General features: G+C 42.3%; 2 long non-coding RNA genes across 2 annotated transcripts; both read left to right on the forward strand.

Annotated features, from left to right (window-relative positions):
- Window positions 1-76: 76 nt before the first annotated feature.
- Window positions 77-3,657, forward strand: LOC113628980 (uncharacterized). Its single transcript, XR_003436310.1, has 3 exons — window positions 77-209; window positions 322-429; window positions 3,573-3,657. It is a non-coding gene; the product is annotated as an uncharacterized LOC113628980 (long non-coding RNA).
- A 2,988-nt stretch (window positions 3,658-6,645) lies between these two features.
- On the forward strand, window positions 6,646-16,700 carry LOC113628812 (uncharacterized). The gene is made up of 3 exons (XR_003436256.1): window positions 6,646-7,160; window positions 13,284-13,679; window positions 16,389-16,700. It is a non-coding gene; the product is annotated as an uncharacterized LOC113628812 (long non-coding RNA).
- The last annotated feature ends 5,611 nt before the right edge of the window (window positions 16,701-22,311 follow it).

Raw genomic sequence — 22,311 nt, forward strand, 5'->3', positions numbered from 1 at the left:
GGAGAAGCTATTTAAAGTAAAGGAACTTTCATCAATACTTACTTTCAAAAAGCTCACTGTGATGTTCACTTCCTTCCAGGAAGACCCTTTGGTTTAATCTGAAGTCAGAGTCATGCAATATTCTGGAACACTGGGAAGATTTTGTCTTGGTCACATTACCAGATTCTTTATCTCCTTATCTCAACATATTCTTTGGTGTAAGTGCTTGGGTAAGTTTGTTAGCAAAGTGTTTAAAAATAATAATCTATAAGATATATCCCTGTAGTACATGGATTGCAAAATTTTCCTTAATTTCTTCTCCCTTCTGTATATCCACCTCAGCTCCTTTGGCAATGTCATTCGGTGGCTTCTCCCATCGAAAAGTGGAGGCTCTTGTTCCATCCCTGAGTCTGGGCTGGCCTGCTGATTGGATTTGATCAATAGAATAAGGTAAAGATGGTGTTAGGCCAGTTCTGAGCCTCATTTCTGCTCTCATTCTTTTTTTTTTCATATTTATTTATTTATTTATTTATATTTTGGCTGTGCTGGGTCTTAGTTGCAGCATGCAGGGTCTTTTAGTTGCAACATGTGGTATCTAGTTTCCCATCCAGGGATTGAACCCGGGCCCACTGCATTGGGAGCGCAGAGTCTTACCCCTGGACCACCAGGGAAGTCCCTCTGCTCTCGTTCTTTTTTTAAAAATAAATTTTATTTATTTATTTATTTATTTATTATTGGCTGAGTTGGGTCTTCATTGCTGCACGCGGGCTCTCTCGAGTTGCGGTGAGCAGGGGCTCCTCTTCGTTGTGGTGCGCATGCTTCTCATTGCGGTGGCTTCTCTTGTTGCGGAGCATGGGCCCTAGAGCACACGGGCTTCAGTAGTTGTGGCACGCGGGCTCAGTAGTTGTGGCTCGTGGGCTCTAGAGCACAGGCTCAGTAGTTGTGGCACACGGGCTTAGTGGCTCCATGGCATGTGGGATCTTCCCGGACCAGGGCTCGAACCCATCTCCCCTGCATTGGCAGGTGGATTCTTAACCACTGTGCCACCAGGAAAGTCCCTGCTCTCATTCTTGAAATCCCGTCCAGCCACAGTGAGAACAAGCCTAGCCTAGCCTGCCTGATCATGGGGATCAAGCGGTTCCATCACCTCATTGCCCCAGCTCACAGGCAGCCAACAGCCACACGGGCTAATCCCATGAAGCCATTCTAGCTAATCCAGCCCCTGCCACCCTACCCACCGAATACAGATTATGGGGCAGCCCAGTGCAGATCCACAGAACTGCTCAGTTGTCCCATAAAGTCAAGAGCAATGATGAATACTTCTTGTTCAAGGTCAATGAGATTTTGTGTGGTTTGTTCCATGGTGATAACTAACGGATACTAATCACCAGCTATTTCTTTTTTTTGTTTTTTGGGGTTTTCTTTTTTTTGGCTTTTATTTTTTTTGATGTGGACCATTTTTAAAGTCTTTATTGAATTTATTACAATATTGCTTCTGTTTTATGTTTTGGTTTTTTGGCCCCAGGGCATGTGGGATCCTAGCTCCCTGACCAGGAATTGAACCCACACCGTCTGCATTAGAAGGCAAAATCTTAATTATTGGGCTGCCAGGGGAGTCCCACCAGCTACTTCTTATAACAAAACCAAACCAAAAGAGACAGAGGAAGTAGTAACTAAGAGAGAACAGGTCTGAGCTCCTATCGAATCCTCTACAAATGAGATCTTTCTCTCAGTAGAGTTCTTCAACAGGTTCTTTGTCTTTCACTTATCAAAAGGAAAACACTACAACTTGAGTTGATTTGGGGATTTGCAGGAACCACAAAAGGGCGTGGGAAGAATGTCTCATTTAAAAATACTCCGAGATGGACAGAAAGAAGTATTTGAGTCCACCAAGGAAATACACTTTGCAGGGGTTTGGTCCCCTAACCCCGTGTGCTTGCATTTGATAAGCCACATTTCTATGTGGCATCCTCATATTTCAACAGCAATATTTCAAGAAAACATCATCTGAAGTCATTTCAGAGAGCATATACCTTTGTTTCTATTTGAATATAAACTGTAGTTAAAAACAAAAGCAGGGTTTCCCTGGTGGCGCAGTGGTTGAGAGTGCGCCCAGGGATGCAGGGGGCACGGGTTTGTGCCCCGGTCCGGGAAGATCCCACATGCCGCGGAGTGGCTGGGCCCGTGGGCCATGGCCGTTGAGCCTGTGCTTCCGGAGCCCGTGCTCCGCAACGGGAGAGGCCACAACAGTGAGAGGCCCGCGTACCGCAAAAACAAAACAAAACAAAACAAAAAAACAAAAAGCAAACAAACAATACTAAATATAATGCCCTTTCCAAATCAGAGAGCAGAGGTCTACAGTTGATTAAGCTTTCAGCATCCCCAAATATGTGCTATCCCTGCAAAAATGAGTGAAAACCCCAAAATATGTTCTCTCTGAGGAGCAAACAAGGGTCTAGCCTTCTCTGTGTCAATAGCTCAGTTCATCCCCCTGCAGTCATTATGATGGCTAATTACAGGCCAACATTCCGCAATGTCAGATGGTCACCACAGCTCAGCCTTCTGGCTCCCATCTTCCCAAAGGCTGGGAGGTCTTCCTTTTGAGAGAGTTAAACAGGAATAAGGAAAGTGAGACTAATTTATGCAAATGTGTGCGACATAAATCAGATTGTGTCTGCCAGATAGCACAAATCGCTGGGGTGAGTTAGTGCTTTCCCACTCTGCACAGAAAGAGTTCCAGACGCCAGCTCGTTAGTTTGGTGGCCGTGTACCTGGGTCACCAACTAGATTTCGCCACAGTAATTTGTTTCTTTACCTTTTGAAAATAAACAGACACGATTCAGTCTAATGTGTGACTTGAATAAGTAAACCCGTAAAGGGAGCTTCAGTGTCTGGAATAAATTAACCAGACCTGAAGAAAGTTAGAACCAGGAAAATTTTAACTTAAGATAAAGTAGAATTAAAAAGAATTTTATAAGGGAAAAAGGAAAGTGAGAGCTTGGTCAACATTGATAAATATCACAGAGAGATGGGAGAACGGGGAGTGGGGGCTACCTGAAAGGAAGCAATTAATTTTTGTGAACTTTATAAGCTCCATGGCAGTAGAATAGTGGCGATCGAAGCCAAATAAGAGTGGCTTTAAGAAATGAACGGGAATTGAATAAGTAAAGACAGTGAAAATGTTTACAGGAAACTTAGGTAAGAAAGATAAGAAATGCAGATGTAGCTTAAGGGCATGACAGGTCAAGGAAAGGATTTTTTTTGTTGAGCAGAGCAATGAGTCACAGAAGCATGACTAACACAGAGCAGCGAGTAGATAGAGATTTCCAGAAAGAAAGGGAACAAAAGATTGTCCTCAAACAGGCAATGGGGATTCAGAACGTGTTCATACAGCAGGTCAAAACTTAAACCTCAGGTGTTTAAACATGTAACTTTATCTCCTTTTCTGTAATGGAACCTAAATTAGCTCTTCAGCCCCATTTCAACACAGTACGTGTGTCATTTTTTGTTTAAATTAGAGTCAATTCAAGATTTAAACTCAGGCAGTTGAATATTAAAGATTGTCCTCCTCGCTCTTCTTCCCTCTTCCCCAGGAGGGACCTGAGTTTCCCAGAGGTCTGTCTGCTGTTCTGGCACCTTGGCTCTGCTGCAGGACGGGTGAAAGTACCTGGTCAGGGGCATCATCCTGATGTGCCAGGTGCTGATGATCTGTGGTCCCACCACAGTTTCTGGTCTCATGTTGTGTCTGCTCTGCATTCTCCTCAACTAGACCCTACTGCAACTTCCATGCTCAATCTCATTCTGGAAGATGCAACCCTCACCTGCCCCACCCACATCGTACTTTCAGGCCCACCTACCTACTCACCACACCTCTGGCATTGCCCATCCATTGCACACAAACGCTTCCAGAGTCCCCAGCTAAATCCAGTAAACCAAGTAATGGTCCCTTTTGTCTTGAATCCCTTGAACTTTTCTGGAGGTTTATGATGCTTCCCCATGAGCCAGCAGAATGTAGGGAGACCCCTACATTCAGGCAGCCTCTAGCTGGTCCAGCCATTTTCCTTCCATCCTCCCTGTTGGGCCAGTTGCAGGGACTTCCATGGCCATTACCAGTGAGCAGATGCTGCTCTTTCAATTTGGAGGAAAAACTGCTATAGTCAGTGCTTTCATTATTTAAAAATATTGACAGTGACTAACTCTGAATTCCACTCAAGAATCTAGAACAGAAAAAGCTAGGGGACTGCCCTGGTGGTCCAGCTGTTAAGACTCCACGCTCCCAATGCAAGGGGCCTGGGTTCGATCCCTGGTCAGGGAACTAGATCCCACAGGCTGCAACTAAGAGCCCGCATACTGCAACTAAGACCCAGTGCAGCCAAATAAATAAATAATTTAAAAGGTTTTTTAAGAAAAAGAAACGACTAAATAAACTAAAAGCTGGTTGGAAATAGGCATTAGTTAAAAAAAAAAATGCAGTCAAATATGTTACCTACTGATTCCCATGGACTTTCCTCAAATCCCATTTGTTAGCCCTGGAGGCCCTCATCCTTCCTGTTCCAGAAAGCCGTGTCTCAGTTGGCATCCCATCTGTGTCAACAAAACTGTCAAGAACTGCAAGAGGTCTGAGATTTTACTCTACTTGCAAACTAACAAGTTAACCTATGATCAGGGATGTTGACATGAGATATGAGACTCCTGGGTCAGAGACAAAGAACTTTATTACAGCAACAGCAGTAGCTAGAGCATTAGCATTTTCTTGCACTGATTCTCCAAGTCTCAAATCCCACCAAGTGACACGAGGAGGGCTAGGTGCCTCCTTCACATGCAGTGGATTGAGTTACAGGAGAGGAACCGTGTTCATTACTGTAGATGGAGGGAGAGGTTGAGAGAAGCTGCCCTTGAATAGAAATGTCATGTGGAAATATAGTAGCCTTGTCTCAATCATGCTATGGGACCTAATGCATAAGATGTCCACATCTGAACCAAAGTCCTATAGGAGGAGAAAAGTCTCCCTAAGACAGCAGAAGAGGCACTGGTTTCCAGAGACAGAGTCCCCAGGGAAAGGTGAATCCCTGATTTGGTTAAGCTGCTCTTTCCCAGAAGCTCCTCCCTCCATTTTTTTTTTTTTTTTTAATTAGCCAGCTTTTCTTTTTTTTCATTTTCTTTTTATTTATTTTTGGCTGCATTTGGTCTTTGTTGCTGCACGTGGGCTTTCTCTAGTTGCGGCGAGCAGGGGCTACTCTTTGTTGCGGTGCATGGGCATCTTGCTGCGGTGGCTTCTCTTGTTGTGGAGCACGGGCCCTAGAACAAGTGGGCTTCAGTAGTTGCAGCACGCAGGCTCAGTAGTTGTGGCTCGTGGGCTCTAGAGTGCAGGCTCAGCAGTTGTGGTGCACAGGCTTAATTGCTCTGCAGCATGTGGAATCTTCCCAGACCAGGGATCGAAACCGAGTCCCCTGCATTGGCAGGAGGATTCTTTAACCACTGCACCACTAAGGAATTCCCGCCTTCCTCCATCACTAAGATGGCAAAATCTTGGTTTGATTTAAAGAGAAAAAGTGGTCCCCTTTCCATCATCGATCTAAATCGTCTTTAATGGTTTTCCCTCCAGAGTCTCCGGAATGTTAGTTTCTCTACATTCCCATACCCAGCCCTCTTTCCTTTTCACCCTGGCTGATTTTAGTTGGCCGTATCTATTACCAGGAAGTCAACTACCTTGTGTAGATTGCTTCTATACCAATGTAGTTGCTCCCCATATATTGACATACCCAAGTCACATAGTCACTCGTAGTTCAGATGGTTTACTAGGGTTTTGGTTGGTTTTATGATTTGCTAAAGGTTATGTCATATGACACACCCTCTCTAAATAAAAAGAATTAACCTTTCACTTATGAACTTTGGCACATGTGAGCCCTTCATAAATATTTATTGAATGAATGAATGAATAAGCTAGATAAGAAAATAAGGGACCTACGCTGATAGTGGTTAATGATAATATGTCTTTATTTGTAAATAGTGCTTTTATATATTAGAGTTTGAGATGAACTATCCTTCATACACATAAATATGCTGCTACTCCACCATTAATGCAGTTTCCTCCCATGCTGGTGATGAATCTGTAGTGAGTGATCTGCCGTTACTCTTTTATCTGGGCTTCCTTGTAAAATGAATGACACACACTAGTCTATCTCCTCCCGCTCTCCTTAAACACCACGCACCAATTCAGTGGAGGATGGGGTAGTCTGATTATGAAACAGAATCAGTGGAGGATGGGGTAGTCTGATTATGAAACAGAATACAATTAACAGTGTCATGTGGGGATTGAAATCAGGAGCTCACGCGTATTATACTTGTAACCAGTGAAGCGATGACAAATCTTTGCATTTATAGGAGTTAGCTAAACATTCAGCCTTTACATGAATGCCTTGGGAAAGGGCTTCAAGAGCTAGACAGGTAAATACTCTAACTGTTTACTCACAACCAAATTTCTAAGCTGTATACTCACTTACTAGTAGTAAGGAAAATCTTGAAATATCTTTGAAGTCACCTACATTTCCTAAAGGTGTATATCATACATCAGACAGAAGACACAGGGTAGGGGAGAGAAAGGAAAGAAAATGTAATTGAATTGAAATATGCGTGCGGTGTCTACATCTTCTGCCTCAGAAGTCTGTGTCTCTTGGCAAAAATTACTTTCAGAAAGTATCAGTTCCCTATAGTCAGCTTAAAGACTTCCTGGAATGTCATGCTAAAAATGAGTCAAATTCCTGGCTAATTTCCTTCAAGACAACACAAAGAAGATATTACACTGCTTGCTTTGGCCCAGAGCTCCTCTTATCTAAAAATAAATAAGTATATTTAACAAGAAAGAAATTCTAAGCCTTTAAAGAAATCTTGATTTTACTTGTTATACGAAACTCTTGCTATATTTGTCCCGGCTTTGTCATAGTTTTAGGCACTTCTAGGCATACCAGAGAGACATCTCGTTTAAATTACCGAGGTTCTGTGCTTTTACGAGACACTGGATTAGGAACGAGACACCTCAACCAGACTCCTCCGGCTCTTTCCGAGTATGGGCACAACCTCCTGACAAGCTGGCAACTTCAGATGAATGTCAAGTATTTGAAAAGCGAAGTTGGTTGACTGCCACCTCCTCGCTGTTTTGTCACTTAAACCTTAAAATTGAGGTATACTTTTTTAACTATATTTTTTTATATTCCCTATATAGAAAATGTGTTTTCTGTATGTTTCTATATATTTTTCTATATTTTTGTATATCAGTGGACTCTCCATTCAGTTCATTTGTACCTCATTTTGGAAAGTAAGTGGGTAACTGTATCGAAAATCTCAGAGTGTTCACAGCTTTCCTCCCAGTAAATCCAGACCTGGGATTCTTTCCTAAACAAAGCATCCTAAACATCCAAAACATTACTGCAGCATTATAATATTGCAGAGGACCCAGGCGTCCAACAAGAAGGGATAGTTAAACAAAGCATAATTACATTTACAAAGGGTGTTTAATAATATGGGCAAATGTTTGTTTCTTCTATTAACTGAAAGGTTGGACGCAAAGTTATTTATATAATCACAGTATACGTATCCTGGCAGGTAGTAAGCATTTTATAAATATTTGTTAAATGAACCAAGGATTGAATCACAACTATATTAAAAAGAAAAGACTTAAAAAAAAAAAAAAGACTTGCATAGAAAAAGAGGCTGAAACATTTTTTATATATGAATATGGTTATCTCTGGATGACAAACCTAGGCATAATTTTTTCTATACTTTGTAATTATAATTAACACCTAACCTTTTCATAACAAGAAAAACAAAATTTATTTTGTAAAAGAAATATGTTCAGGAACATATTCTAGAGATAACAGAGAAATTCAACTGAATATTTAAGCCTTCTTAGTGTGATAACTTTAAAAAAAATATGGTCTATAAGGCTAAACTACATTTTTTGAGAAATGTCATTCATGGCAATAACATAGTATTTATCATCATGATCACAGCTACCCTTTACTGAGTAGCTAAATTATGTCAGGTTACAAGATAACATTTTATTTGATTGTTGTGTGGGTCTCAGCCTATTAATGTGATGCTATCGGTTAGGAATGCCTGAGACACTCGCCTGGGGCCTGCTACTTATGGCAGCCCCCCAGACATTTCCCCAACTTGAAGCAGTGTTGTGGCTGGACCAGCCCTTGTTTTTTTTTATCGTGATGCAGCACATACCTCAGCAACAACCATCAGGGAACTTTGAAGGACAAGATTTATTATTCACAGGTCCTGGAGGGTACATGGCATGCCCAAGAGCCACACAGTGAGGTCACAGTGGAAGGGAATGCAGACCAGGAGCTCTGCCTTTATTAGGGTCCAAAGGTTGGGTATCTAGCATTTTGAGAATTCACTCTTTATTGGTGAATTTAAAGCTCAGAGCTGGAATGAGGGCGTGGGTAGGGAGAAGTGGGGTCACTCCAGTGATCAGTTTTCTATGTTACTCAGGGCTTCCTGAATAGGGACCTGCATGGGTGGGGGCAGCCTGGTTTCTTGCCTAGATGTTTTGATAATATCTGTGTCATGCAGCTGGCAATATGTTTATTCGAGATGAATGTCTTCAAAATGGCTGCCTTGGCAATAAAAAGCATACTGTCGGGCACTTACACTACAACTATTTCATTTAAACTTTATTTTATTCATTCATTTGATACATATCTTGAGCACTAACTAAATGCAAGGCACTGTTTTAAACATAGGAATATAAAGATGGATAACAAAGAGTCTTTACCATGAAGAAAATTGTAAGGAGATTAGACCTCGTAAAAATTAATAAGCAGAAATCTCAATTAAAATAGAATCAGGAAGCCAGACAGGGGAGCTGTCACTCCCTAAGAGGATAGCTGAGCTCACCAAGAAAAAGAAAAACTTCCTCTTCCTGCCTAGCAAGAGCTCAGCCAATGAGAGACTGTCACGACTCAGCCAATGAAAGCCACTCTGCTTGGAACTCTCAATTCCTCCAATGGATTCTTTGTTTACTGTGGCCCTCCCAAATCCTTTTTCCCCTCTTTAAGTGTTCCTTTGTTGTATGTGGTCTTGCACATGGCTCGTCATGGTTATAAACCCCGAATTGCAATCTTTTGTTGATGCCAATTAAACCCATTTTTGCTGGAGAAATAGCTGGCAGTCTATTTGTTTTAGGTCAACAACCTTAATCAGATAAGGACAGTAGTGTTCTGGCTGCTGACAGACATTTGTGGGGGCACAAAGGAGGGGTGATTACATCCAGGTCAGAAATGTGGGTAATGGGAAGGGCTAACGATTGAGCTAAAACTATAGAATTAAAGCAAAGGCCCCTGTTGTCTGCTCCACCTGGTTGGAGGGAGGGAGGGAGGGAAGGCCAGTCTGAGACTCAGGTCAAGGCTACGAGACAAATGGCCTGACTCCTTCTTCAGAAACCTTTGGTCAGGAAATGGGCTTTCTCCACCTTCCTGAAGTCTCCCAATGCAGACATTTGAGAAATTTTCCATTTTCTAATATATATATATATATATATTGTATTTTCACATGCCATTTTACCAACAACATGCTTTTTTACAATCCTTGCTTCTCTCCTAGCAATCCTCTAAGTTTCATTGCATATTCTTAAATGCTTATAAAACACATGGTTTTTTTGAAAATAAAAATGGCCCTGAGAAACCTGTCTCCATAATGATAGAAAACCGTGACTTTAGATCTTGCTGCCAGGCTCCTGTCAGATATTTAAACCAAATGGTTTCCTTAAATTAAGGGCTAGGAGAGAAAGAAAAAATGGAAGGTAGTATTCCTGCAGATTTAAAACATTAGAGTACAGTGGACAGTTGTGACTTTTTGAGACCTAAATTTGTACTGACTACTATATATATCTAGACTGATCATAGATTCAAGCTCATTTATTAATGATGACAATAATGCTACCTAAGCTTTTTAAAGAACCATCTGTATGCCAGGCACTCTTCAAAATTCTTTATACAGATTACCTCCATCAACTATTATACCAATGCTACAAGGCAGAAAAATCTTCTAATCCTCATTTTACCAATGACTAATTGTGAAAACTTTATTTATGTTAACTATTTTCATAAGGAAACAAAATCAGACATACTGTAAAGGGTGAAGCAGTTTCTAAACAAGTGATTAAGTTGCAAGTTGGCTTGAATCTTCTGTTTACACATTATGGATTCTTCTCAAATTATCAGAATCCACTAACTTTTAGTTAGCACTTATACACAGCAAATATAACATACCTTAGGCTAGGGGCATATTAATTGTACCTTTATATATTTGTAAAACAATCTGCCCTCAAACATGCTCTAATAAAAATATTCTTACAGTGATCCATCTTAAAAGGACATGGCCCCAAGGAAGTGACTTGAACATAAATAATTAAGTGAAGGAGGAGGAGTAAGCATTCCACAGGCTTTCTCACCTCCTGTTTGCATGGATTTTACCAGGGGGCCATCCAGTTACTAACTCTGGGCTGTTTTCAGGAACTGCCAAGCACACTAAGTTCAGGGACCTCCTTCCTCCCATTAACTTTATTATAATGGTTTCCAGGGATTAATAAACAAACACAGAGCTTAGCAAAGGAATCAGCTATCATATTATAACAGCCACAGAACTTTACCATCTAAATAGATAATGGTATTCAAGTCAAGTATTTCTATGGGATGGATTTTAATAGTCCTTGCAGAATGGAATTTTTAAGAAATAGAATGCCCTTAACAATGGACTGTTACAAATCCTGGATACCTCCTCCAGTTTTTCCTGCAGGTAAATAAAAAATAGTACAGCTCTTCAGGGTGCTTAAGCCTCCTCCAACGAAGTGCAGGTTCTTCAACAGACAGATGGAAAATTGAGACCCAGGACTGCAGGAGTCAGGCTGCTATAGAATGAATAGCTGACCAACTTTGCTTCCTCCTTGATTCTTTTCACAAAATAATAAATGACAGAGGAGAATTAGAAAGTGTTACTTCCAGAGCAATATCCTTCTGTGATACAACAATAACTGGTGAAAGACAGATGATGGGAAGGAGTGTGGAGACTTCATTCAGACTTGGGTCTGGGAAGAGCTTGGAATCAGTTATCCAATCAGAAGCAGAAGCCATGTTTGATGGGCAAGTGGCAAAAAAAAAGAGTGCTGATCTTGTTTGTTTGTCTGTTTTTTACAGGATGTGTGCTCTTGAAGAAGGGATAGAAAATAATAAAACCTACGCGCATCAGAGGGCCTTTTCTTTCACCTTTACATGCAGGAGATTCTTTAAAAATATGTCCACTATGCCTCTAATCAATAAAAACCAAAGATGTCCAATAAAATCTATTTGAGAAATCCTAATAGAAGTTTTAAAACTTCTTTCCTTTTATAATTCCATTTGATAGCCCTATCTTGAATACTAGGCTAATACATTTGTTAACCAGTAACGCATCAATAAAATAATGTTCTCAGCTGTCCCTTGAAACAGGAGTCAGGCCTCTGAAGATCCTGAGGTATTTGTTAGTTGGTTGGTTAGTTAGTTAGTTAAGAAAATTATGGTCAATCCTCCTCAGACTTTTCACCAAGACAGTAAAATGAAGAAAAGTAAATTGAGATTGAAATAAGGCAGTTGTTTTCTCATCTGTTCACATGGGAAAGAGTTGTTTGTCATCTGCATGCCCCTCATGACACACATTTATTGAGAATCTATGGGCAAGACACAGCTGGCCTAATGATATTAGATCAATTGGGTGATGGCCCCGTGGGGGAGAGAGCTGGCCATCCAGATACTGATGGGAGAAGAGATAAAAGACGCCATCATGGAGGCAAGTGGCTGAGACAGTCTGTCCCACGCCAAGCTACGGACCACAGGGGTTCAAAAGGAGGAAGCAGTACTTCTGATCCTCAGAGAGCTCATGGGCCTTATGTGACCCGAGAGAGTTTAGGTCAGCTTCCTAGCACCACAGGAAGGGAAAACTAGATCTAAGTCTAAAACTCACTGTCCCATAACTGCTATAACTTCTGCAGCACCTACAGGAGATGATCAATTTGAGAAAGGAAATGGCTAATTCCATCATCAGGAAATATAAAGGAGCACCTACATATTTTATATAATAAAATAGGTAGCACTTATTGAGAGCTTACCTTGTGCTGTATATAATCCTAAACACTTTACATGCATTATTTCATTTAACCCCCATAGTAATCCCATGAGGTAGGTACCATTGTCATTTCCATTGCATAGATGAAGGAACTGAGCCACAGAGATATTATGTATCACAAGTGGCATTGTTTTCTTCAGAATCTGCTCTTTTGACCCTTCTGCTGCTCTGTACATTGTTAAGAATAATAAATACCTACTGAGATTAAAATAATACTATCACAAAGCAGTTTATATAACCCCAGGGCTTCTAAGCATCTGCATACTAACTACTTATTTTAAGTAATATTAAATAAAAGCATGTCCTAATATAATTAGGAAAGTCATATACTCCTTGGACATTCCTAATAATGGAGTTTGAATTATGGTCCAACTACTAATAATACGTTAAACTACCCAGAGGAAGACGTCAAGGACTGAGGCGTGATTGACTTTTTCCTTGGACGGCTAAGGTAATCTGACAAAACGAAACCCTCCAAACTACACGGCAAGATGTTTGACAGGCTCTTCCTGGCTCTTCTAAAATGCAATTTTGGCAGCAACTTTTGACAGGACGTCATTTCCCGTACACAAATAGGAGGCCATGGAGTATCACAGGAGGCTAACCCTGAGCGCACATATTTCCTATGAACATCTAAAGTAACTTCGAAAAAGCTGTGATTACTCTGAAAATGGAGGCACTGTAGGCTCTGAATTTCTCTTGGGAGCTCCCTCTGTGAGGAAACAAACATAAAGGAACCTAACCTAGTGCAGGAATCATCTCCAGGAGGCAACATTCAGATTTCTCAACTGGAAGGACTAAGGGTGGGGGACGGGAGAGGAGGGAGGAGTATTCCTGGAAGAAGGAACAGTTGACACAAAGGACTGAAAGCAAGAAAATGCAAGTGAGGCTAGAAGTTTAGTGTAACTGGAGGTCAGTGCTTGAGGAAAAGCTGGAGAGTGGAAGCCGACTCCGCTGTTAGGAATTGATCCCTGGGGCGAAAGGAAGCTATTGAAAGATTTTAGCAAATGTTAAGCATATCTACTGTTTCCCGGGCTTGGTTTAAGGATTTATGAAATGATGTTTGTAAAGTGCATTTGCAGCCTTTAAAAATGAGTATGAAGGAAATACTAAGTTGTTTCTATCTTTTCCCCCAGATGGCAAATGCAAAACGTCATCCATAAGGTCTTCAGGAAAGGAACTCATGGATCTCCTTTTAATTGTGAAGAGGTTCCCAGACATTTCCTCATGGCGCATTTCCTCATCCCACGTAGTCCGAGTCATAGATCAAGAATCTATAAGATTTAAATGGCAAATATCCGCACATTTATAAACGGCTTTGGTAGAATCATGCTTTCAAACATGTTTTTGCTCATAATTCTCTGGCAAGTGACAAAACCATTACCTTCCTGTGAATTAATTCTTCCAGAACATCTCAGTTTACCCAAGTAACAACCACGGAGGGCTCACGAAACATCCTTGGCGATTGACTTCTGAAGTACACGCAACAAACCAGGAACAGCATCCGTGATCCACGGAGCCCCTGTAACCAGGTAAAGCTGCAGAAGCTACTAAGCACTTGGGAGAAATGTGGAAAACTCCACTGTTGGGAAAGACAGAAGAATAAAACCCAATTCCAGGACCCACTGGGTCATCCTGCAACACACCTAGGTAATCACCACTTCGCCAGAAAGTACACACAATGGGCACAAATGAATCTTCATCTCTCTTTATCCTTTTCTAGCCTAAGGACAATGGATGGATGTTTATGACCACTTCTCCCTGGAACTTATAATCACTATGCTTTTCATCCATTCAACACACTTTATGAGCTTCTGCTCTGTTCTGGGCACCATGTTGGGCACCAGAAAAGTGAAGTTAAATAAGACTTGGTCCCTGACTTTGAATTTCTCACAGTGAGATGAAAGAGGTAGGCAGGTTATAGTTAGAGTCAGGGCTAACAGAGCACTGGACATTATTTGAAACTACCGGATATATGTTATCCCCAGAACCAGGGTCAGAATGAAAAATAAACAGGAATTCCCAGCTGCAAGGTCTTACCAAACAATCCCCTTTCCCCTGGACAACAGTTAATCTTTAATAGGAAAAACAGGAAGCATCCTATTCAAATTCCTGGTTGATGGATGCAGGCTGAATATTCATTAGGGTGGTGGTGGAGGGGAGCAGGAGGGAGAAAATAGCAGGAAGCCGAGAACGCCCGTGGCATGAGACGTTTTCAGATTGTTAAGATGTGTTTCCTAGACAGCTTCCATGGAGGAGGGTTGTCAAATTTTTCCTATTGTGAGACTACATATGACAATGATAATTTAGATAGTAAAATAGTCTTTAGCTCCTAATAATTGTCAGTTCACAAATTCTGTGTACATTTTAACATTAAGGCATATGAAAGTAAAAGCATCATTTGCTTTAGGACTGTCACCTAAAGTCAGATTAAAGGAATATAGAGATAGTATGAAAAGATAGTTACGATGTAGTGCGGCCACGGGAGCTAACAAAAAAGAATACACTTTCTTCTTGCTAGTTTTGTGGCTGTTATTAAGCTGCTGCTTTCCTGCTACTGATAAATACCATCCTTGGGCTTGGCTGGGTGGTTGGCAGACAGGTAAGCCTAGAGGCAGACTGCCAGAGATGGGATCATATATATACAGTAGTGCTATAAGCACAACACGATAAAGTAACTCTAGAAGAATGGATGTCTGTCTTTTTCTCTCTACTCTTGGAGAATGAATGCATATTGGCAGTATAATTAACAGTCAGATGTCTGGCTGGATTGAGACATCATCACTGAATGCAGCTCCTCAAAGGGACAGCTAGGAAATTTTAAAGGTGACCTAAAAATGGGGTTTGAATATAAAAACTGAAAAATTCTTGCTGGCAATATTTAAGTAGAAGCTTAATGCATTTGGCTCTGCTGCACAAAGGAAATCAGTGTTCTCTATTAGCTAAATTTGAGGTCATTTGTGTTTGATTTCCCAACCCCTGAGAAACCACAATTCTTTCATAGTGAGTCACAGCCCTCTCACCTTCCTTCCCCTCCTCCTTCCCCCGCTCACTTCACCTCCAGCCTGTTAGTCCTTCTGACTAACACCCAGAGCTTGGCTGGATCAACCCTTTGTGTTCAGGCTCCTTCTCGCACATCTTCCTCGGGGAATGGGATGAGGCAGCGGCAGCCTGACTCCCTCACAGTCTCACTCTGACACCACAGCCTCTTATACAGAGAACACCCAGCTCCAGGAGCGGAGGGTACATAGGAGCAAATGACACTGCAGAATCACCTGACATTACTGTCACCTCCCCTTCCTCCCGGAAGAACACGGGCAAAGCCTTCAGGGGATAAAAAGGAGTCACAGAAATGTGGCCTGCTAAAGGGAAGGGTAGGTATGGTAGGGTGTTAAGGAAAGTGGAGAAGCCTAGAAGAGGGGATTATTGATAATTTGATGAATACAGATCTCAAGGCTTGTTGTTTGCACCCTTTCAAGGTGCCCCACCTCCTTTCCTCCCTACCATTCCACCTGAATGCCCGCACACCCTTTCTAAAGAAGGATGGAGGAGACCTTTGGGAGGAAGGATGAAGTGGTCACATACCCTTATTCCCATGGGTTCTCTTCCCAGAAAATGAACATGCACGTTATATTTTTGCAAAAAAAATTTCACTTTTGGCTCTCCCCAAATCCTTTCTATAGTTCACTTCTCCAAGTCAGAAATCCATCTCAGAGATCAACGTGAACTCAGCGGTCAGCGCCAGGATACTCCCAGGTGCAGTGCTGCCTTGGAATTCTGAACTGTCCTGTTTGCACACCTAAGACCCAACTAACTGCTTGTGCTACTTAGCGACTTTGCCCTATAAATCACTTACCACCTCATTCCATTGGGACCCTCTGGAACTTGGTGTGGTCGGTCATGCCATTTACAGATGAGACTCAGGGGTGTTAGAGTGTCGTGCCTGACGTCGGCCCCCTAGTGAGAGTGCAGCTGGAACTCCAACTGCATCTCTTGACTCCAGAGCCCCGCGTGGTCCTCCTTTCCTTGCACCTCATTTTTAGAATCTTGTATGTTTAATCCCTCACGACTGGGTGCTTAAAACGTAATTCTGATCCAGATATTTGCCCAAGAATTTGGGAACCCAGGAAGTTCCACCTTCAGGGTGAAAAATACTTTTTTTTTTTTAATTCAAAGCATTCTTTGGCATTTTATGGCACGAAAATAAATAATTTAGGTGCACACACCCTCTCTATTGGCAGGTTTCACTGACACAAATGGGTCCTTCAACATTCTAGTGAGACTTGGCTTGGTGTTACTCTTCGACACCCCCAATCTGCTACTCATTTGTGGCCACTCCACCCCTGAGAATAGGGCATCCCCCAAAGGCCAACCTTAAGGTGAGTCAGGAGCATTGGATGTGAGGTAAGTGGCTGGCAGACAATTAGCACGTTGGCAGAATTAACTTCTCTTGGCTTCGTTCTTTTAAAGAATTGTGGAAGAAAGCAATTTCTTATTTTTTTTTTAATAAATTTATTTGTTTATTTTTGGCTGTGTTGGGTCTTTGTTGCTGCACGGGCTTTCTCCAGTTGTGATGAGCGGGGGCTACTCTTTGTTGCGGTGCATGGGCTTCTCATTGTGGTAGCTTCTCTTGTTGTGGAGCACGGGCTCTAGGTGCATGGGCTTCAGTAGTTGTGGCATGCAGGCTCAGTAGCTGTGGCTCACGGGCTCTAGAGCGCAGGCTCAGTAGTTGTGGTGCATGACTTAGTTGTTCCACGGCATGCGGGATCTTCCCGGACCAGGGCTCGAACCTGTGTCCCCTGCATTGGCAGGAGGATTCTTAACCACCAGGGAAGTCCCAGAAAGCAATTTCAAATGAATCATTTCATCTCTCTGGGACATCGTCTCACCATCTGTACATCAGGCCTGACTCTGGTTGGTCTTTCTGTACAAAGCTGAGTTGTGAAGAGTCCTTCCAAGGTTAGCAGGCTTCTGAACTCCTGGGTAAAAGTGAGTGCATTAGAGTCCTAGGGCTGCCGTTAACAGAGGACCACAAACTGAGTGGCTTAAATAACAGTTTAAGCCACAAACTGAGTGGCCCTCACAGTTCTGGAGGCTAGATATCCAAGATCAAGGTATCAGCAGGGCCACGCTCCCTCTGAAGGTACTAGGGAGGGATCTGTTCCAGGCCTCTCCCCTGGCTTCTGGTAGTTTCTTGGCTTGTGGCAACACAACTGCAGTCTTCACAGGGAGTTCTGTGTATGTTTGAATGTGTGTGTGTGCGTGTGTGTTGATCTCTTCACGTGGTGTTTATAAGGACACCAGTCACATTGAATTAGGAGTCCACCTGAAACAAGGATACAGTTCAGGTGCACCCTCTCCCCTCCTAGCATTCTCACACACATGCACATGCACTCATGTGCACACACACGCAGACACACACACACACTTTTGCACTCAAGTAAGCCGGAGAAGACCTTTGGTATATGAGCTGCCATCTCTTGCAAAGCTGAGATGTTGGAGCCCCCTAGGTGTAATGCTGAGACTGTTCTCCACAAAGTTTCTGACGGCTAGGGTGTAAAGGAATATCAAGAATTAATCTGATAGTTGTACTCCTATGAACATACTTCTAGAAAATAATTCCATTTTATTCTACATTCTGTAATATGCTATTATATGTGTGTGTATTTGTGTGTTCACTGGAGCTTTTCTTTTATAATAAGAAAAATAAAAACTTAAGGGCTAACATTATGAAACGCTTTTTAAAAAACCTTATATTTTATCCATACAGTGAATATGAATCAACTGATTTAAAAACATATTTTTGGAGATTTTTGCAATGTCTTTGGAAAATGCCCACAAAATGATTATTAAAAGAAAAAAGTAGGCTGTAAGACTATACTAAAATGATAAAATTCTCCAAAAGGTTAATGGTGTTTACCCTTGAGTTTTAGTATTGTGAGTGTTTTAATTTCCTTTTTTAGACTCTTCTGTGTTTTCTAAGCTTTCTATAATGAATATGTATTATATTTACAAACAGAAAAAACAACAGTAGTGGAAGCATAAGGAAGAATCCATGCCTAGTTCTTTCCCTTAAACCTTCCCAGCCCTCCCCTCGTCCTCCCCTGGGGGAATTTCAGGTTTCTTTTTCCTGCCTTCATTTAAGAAGTAAACAGTGCAGGATCCCAGGTCAGACTTGCTTCGACACAATAAGAGAAGACGCTCTGGCTAGATTCCTCTCCTCCTTTTTCCTCTCACTGCCCTTCGTGCTAACTTGGAGTACAGGGCATCTTGACAAACACTGCAAACAGCAACCTGGTCTTTGCACCATGGCCCTCTAAGGTTCAGATTGCTGAGCCAGAGTTAGATCCCACGAGAGAGCGAGAGCAGGGGGTGGGGCCGGGGAGAGAGGAGGGGAGAGGAATAGGTGGATCTGAATTCAGGCTGATGCAGGCTTCCTGGATGGAATCTGTCCACTTCGGGCAGAGATGAATGAAAAACTCAGGCCCCTTCCCACAGGTTTGGAACCCTGGCCCTGAGCCCTGAGCTGTGTATTTTATTTATCTTCTTTGTGGGCTGAACAGGTGAAACTGCTTTAGCTGAAGGAAGTGGCACAAATTTACTTATGTATTAGATTAGCAGGATGCATCCATCAGACCGACCTCTGGGCCACCCGATTCAGGAGACAAGTCCTCCCTGGAGCTCACAGACAGTGACAGTCGCTCCGGCTCCAGGTGGACTGGGTGGGCAGGCGTCCCTCTGTCAGTGAGCCTGGCTGGTGGGCGGGGAGCTGGGCCGGCTCCCCTTCCCGGAGGTAGAGTTGATTGTTCAGCGATGTGCAGGAGATCACACAACTGGAGAGGGGAAAGGCTGGTTGTTAGGACTTAAATTTCCATCTTCCCACCGCTGTGAGGCTGTGACGTACGGCTCTGCTGAGCCCTTTAGCATCTTCACCTCTCCAGCCAAGTGTACAGTGCAAGACTCACCCAAGCAAACCTTTCCAGCGACGGTAATTCTTTATCCTCTTCTTTCCTTTAGCTCCTCCCCAACCCCGCCTCCCTCCCTGCCCTCCCTCCCACAGACAATCAGCCAATGAACAAAAAGCACGGCTTTGTTTCATCTCTCACCTGTTCTAATAGATCTTAGGCTGAAACGCCACAGGGCCCACCTCTGATGAATATTAAGATTAAACTCCTCTCCCTCCCAGCATCTGTCTCTCCTCCAGGCTCAGGAGTCAGCCTCCCCTCCCCTGCCACGCTGCTCTCCCCAGTTCCTCTTTCTCACACTCCCCCCCTCTTTGGCCTACATCCTTTCCCAGACAGAGGCAATGTGTTAACTTGTCCCCACCTGAGACAAAGAAAGGGGCCTTTGTCATACCTGCAGGAACCTAAATATTATCATCATTTAATTACTGCCATTCTCCCAGGCCAACTTCTTGGCAGCAAGCTCTCCTTTAGTTAAATAGGCTTTTAAGTTTTCCCAGGGAGGCTGCATCAGAGATACTTTGTGAATGGAGACTAATTTGGGGCGTTGCTGCCGGTGTAAAGAGGTCACTCCAAGGTAATCGAACCTTAAAAGACAAACTGGGAGAAAGGTTACGCGTTTCCTCCGGGCACAGATCATCTTTTGGAAACGGCTGCTACTCTCAGATTCAACGTCTTGGGCACAAACCAGTGGACTGTGTTACTAACTGGCCTAGATTCAGTTCTTTTCTTTTTTTTCTCCAAGGAGAAAAGGAGAGCTGGGTCACATTCATTGTGTCTTTGGTTGCCAGGAATTGTTCTTTTGGTTGTGCTCAGGCAAAAGGACAACTTGACTACAGTCTTCTGGAATGCGCGTCAGCTGGGTGTGTCTGGTTGACCCTGAAAGGTGCCAGAACCTTTCAAGTTCTGAAATGTCGCTTGCTCTGTAAAAAGACCAGAGGATTTCACACCTGAAGGGACAGCATTCCAGACAAAAATGGCAGGCTCCTGGCCTTTGGAAACGGGAACCCTGATTTGTTGCATTTGTTAAGGTGACTGTAGGAACACAGATGTATCTCATGCTGCCCAGACATTTCTAATTTTATGTGGTCAACGTCATAACTTTCACATTTCCTTACGATGTTCTCATGGGAAGGCTCTGATGATAGGTTCCTTTAGTGCTGCCAGCTGGAGTGATCCTTCAGTTGTTCCCATTTTTGGCCACCTAGATGGCAAAAAAAAAAATCAACACATCTCATTGACTATTCCCAGTATTGGAAGACTGGAGAGCGTTATTATCTGCATGCCCAGATTGTCTCTGTCTGTCCTAACCTTTTTTTCCTTTTAGTATTATTACACAGATATAATTGATATAAAGTGCAGCTTTAAGGTGTACAACACGTTGATTTGATACATTTACATATAGTAGAATGATTACCACCATAGTATGAACTACCCCTCTACCACGTCACATAATTAACATTCTTTTTTGTGGTGGGAACAATTAAGATCTATTCTCTTAGCAACTTTGAAGTTTATAATACAGTACTGTTGATTATAATCTCTATGCTGTGCATTAGATCTCTAATACTTATTTATTGGTTGCAAGTTTGTAGCCTTAAATGACATCTCCATAATTCCCCCACCTCCCAGCCCCTGGTAACCACCGTTCTATTCTGTTTTTTTTGTTTTTAATTTTTTAAATTTATTTATTTTTAACATCTTTATTGGGGTATAATTGCTTTACAATGATGTGTTAGTTTCTGCTTTATAACAAAGTGAATCAGTTATACATATACATATGTTCCCATATGTCTTTCCTCTTGCGTCTCCCTCCCTCCCACCCTCCCTATCCCACCCCTCCAGGCTGTCACAAAGCACTGAGCCAATATCCCTGTGCCATGCGGCTGCTTCCCACTAGCTATCTACCTTACTACGTTTGTTAGTGTGTATATGTCCATGACTCTCCCCTGCCCTGTCACAGCTCACCCTTCCCCCTCCCCATATCCTCAAGTCCGTTCTCCAGTAGGTCTGCGTCTTTATTCCTGTCTTACCCCTAGGTTCTTCATGACAATTTTTTTTTCTTAAATTCCATATATATGTGTTAGCATACGGTATTTGTCTTTTTCTTTCTGACTTACTTCACTCCGTATGACAGACTCTAGGTCTATCCACCTCATTACAAATAGCTCAATTTCGTTTCTTTTTATGGCTGAGTAATATTCCATTGTATATATGTGCCACATCTTCTTTATCCATTCATCTGTTGATGGACACTTAGGTTGTTTCCATCTCCGGGCTATTGTAAATAGAGCTGCAATGAACATTTTGGTACATGACTCTTTTTGAATTTTGGTTTTCTCAGGGTATATGCCCAGTAGTGGGATTGCTGGGTCATATGGTAGTTCTATTTGTAGTTTTTTAAGGAACCTCCATACTGTTCTCCATAGTGGCTGAACCAATTCACATTCCCACCAGCAGTGCAAGAGGGTTCCCTTTTCTCCACACCCTCTCCAGCATTTATTGTTTCTAGATTTTTTGATGATGGCCATTCTGACTGGTGTGAGATGATATCTCATTCTATTTTGTTTTTACGAGTTCAGCTTTTTTAGATTCCACTTATACGTGATATCACACAGTATTTGTCTTTCTCTCTGACTTATCTCACTCAGCATAATGCCCTCACGTTCCATCCATGTTGTCACAAATGACTAATATGGTGAGTGGATTTGGAGTATCATCAAAAACATGTTTTTCCTACATTTCCTCCCACAGTAATTGATTCCTAAGGAATCTAGAAGATAATTCAGCAAATGATACCTGTACCTTGGAAATATTTTTAAAGCTCAGTATGTCAATCCTAGCCTATAAGCACAAGAAACAAAATTTATTAGGCCAATCTAGAAGAAAGGGTGAATAAGCGTACAACTATTAACAAAAGTAAACAGTTATAAACATTGGCACAAGTATCACTTCTTCTTTGGGTCTTGGAGGTTTATTCAGAATCAAGGTGCTAGACAGTTGAGTTCAAAAAATTATCAAACCAGGGCTTCCCTGGTGGCGCAGTGGTTGGGAGTCTGCCTGCCGATGCAGGGGACACGGGTTCGTGCCCCGGTCCGGGAAGATCCCACATGCCGCGGAGCCTGCGCGTCTGGAGCCTGTGCTCCACAACGGGAAAGGCCACAATAGTGAGAGGCCCGTGTACTGCAAAACAAAAACAAAA

Source organism: Aethalodelphis obliquidens, unplaced genomic scaffold, assembly GCF_003676395.1.
Source record: "Aethalodelphis obliquidens isolate GAN/ISIS:26980383/991018 unplaced genomic scaffold, ASM367639v1 scaffold25, whole genome shotgun sequence".
In the NCBI taxonomy this organism is placed as follows: Eukaryota; Metazoa; Chordata; class Mammalia; order Artiodactyla; family Delphinidae; genus Aethalodelphis; species Aethalodelphis obliquidens.